Consider the following 1,873-nt stretch of genomic DNA (forward strand, 5'->3'; position numbering starts at 1 on the left):
AATCTCATCCGTCGAAATTTTAATTATTGAGGAAATTTCGAATTTTTCAATTAAATGCATTTTAATTAATTCAAAAATTAATTTTTTGAATTAATTTTCTCAAAATTTTGACTTTGACTTAACCCCAGAGACCAAAAACTTAAAATTTAGTAAAATAATCAATTAACCTTAGCCCCTGGACCTCTTAAAATTTAATTTTTAAAGGACCCACAAATTTTGCCTTTGGAAAATTTAAATTTACCTAGGACCTATAATTAATTAAATTTCTGGCTTAGGATTTTAATTAATTTTGACTAGAAAATTTAATTAATTAACCTATGAGGAGATAAATTATTTTTCTACCCCTCAAGACACTTTACATCATGATTTTTACATTTTTTACATCTCAAGGGGGAAAACCCATTTGCAAAAGACCCTCACGAACTACCCAGTTCTGCGACACCAAAATATAATCTAACAAATCAAGCAATTTGTAAAAAAATAACCTAACCAAATAGTTAGGATTATTCCCAAATCACTTTTACACAGACTCGATCTATAACACTAAGACTCGCCTAAGATCCTGGTGACAAAATTCATTCCGATGTTGGGGTAAGGCTGAAGGAAAACTCTATCGACCATCCAAGAATGGATCTGTGAGACAAAAAACCTCCCGGAATGTAGATCGTTACCAGAAAAATAGGTTTACCTAGGCAATTACATGACACATATCTGCTGAGATTATTTACATCATATACATGCATAAAGGGTTTAGATTATAACATGACAATCAGGTTGATGATAATAGTGGACGTCGCAGACACATCAATAAGGTGCTATCCCTTTTGCAAAAAAATGGGATGTACTACTATGGGTTGTTGACACGTAGTGGTCAACAGTCCCCATTGTTGACTCCTAGGATTAATATTGAGTTTATAGAGTCATTTTACATTCGAAGAGACCCTTCTTGGGCTTTCAAATCATGTAAAAATGTTTTGTATCAAGTAAAATATGAATTATGTGTCCTCCACATCATGCCGGCCTAAGAAAGATCAAGTCGGCCTAAAGACCCCCATTCTACCCACAAGAAGGCTATATATTGAAGGAGGTCGAAGTCATTTGGAGCACTCACCCTCTCAAGCAATTTGATATCTCTAGAAGAGCTGAGAAGTGTCAAGTATGCTACCAGAAGGAGGAAAGAAGTACGAGTTTGGGGGAGTCTCTAGAGAAGAGGAAAATCGAACTTTTCGCGCCTCTCTCTCTCTTTGTTTCGTGGTCTGGTTTAGGAGATAAGATAAGATACTTATATTTATGTCCAACTAATGACCACAAAGTAGGTCAAAGGGACTGTTGAGTACAATGATGTATATACAAAGCGGGAGAACCAAACGGTCTCCTATAAAAGATACAATGCATGAAGTAAATCAACATCTGACCCTAGTGGAGAAGATCTAGGAGCTAATAGGTCTGAGGATCATACCCATCTCTCCTAATATCCGATGTTGAATGAGTAACATTGAAGAAACTCTACAAAGTCTGTTGGCCCAATGAAGAGTCGATGGCAAGTGCAGACTATCCGCTAAATCGTTTCTTGGGGGGGTTCGCATGTTGCTGAATGCTGGAGGACCTAGTCCGTCTCCCAGGAAAGGATCTAAGACGGATCTGCTACTGAGATCTCGTGTGGCAGGGTGAGGTCCCACAGATCCTCATTAAACTGGAGTCTAGATATGTACTGGTACCAATCGATCTCTTGGTGCCCCTGTCTGAAGGTAGTACCCTCAAAAATGTCGTGATCTTCTGTGTGGGGTCTAGTCTGATGGGAGGCTAAAGAATACGCGCTCGGAACCTGAGAGCCTCCTGCATATATAGGGCCAAACATCTCTGATCAGGATAC

Source organism: Pinus tabuliformis, chromosome Q (genome assembly GCF_031772625.1).
Source record: "Pinus tabuliformis cultivar Carrire ecotype Pingquan chromosome Q, CPIR1, whole genome shotgun sequence".
NCBI classification, from domain to species: domain Eukaryota; kingdom Viridiplantae; phylum Streptophyta; class Pinopsida; order Pinales; family Pinaceae; genus Pinus; species Pinus tabuliformis.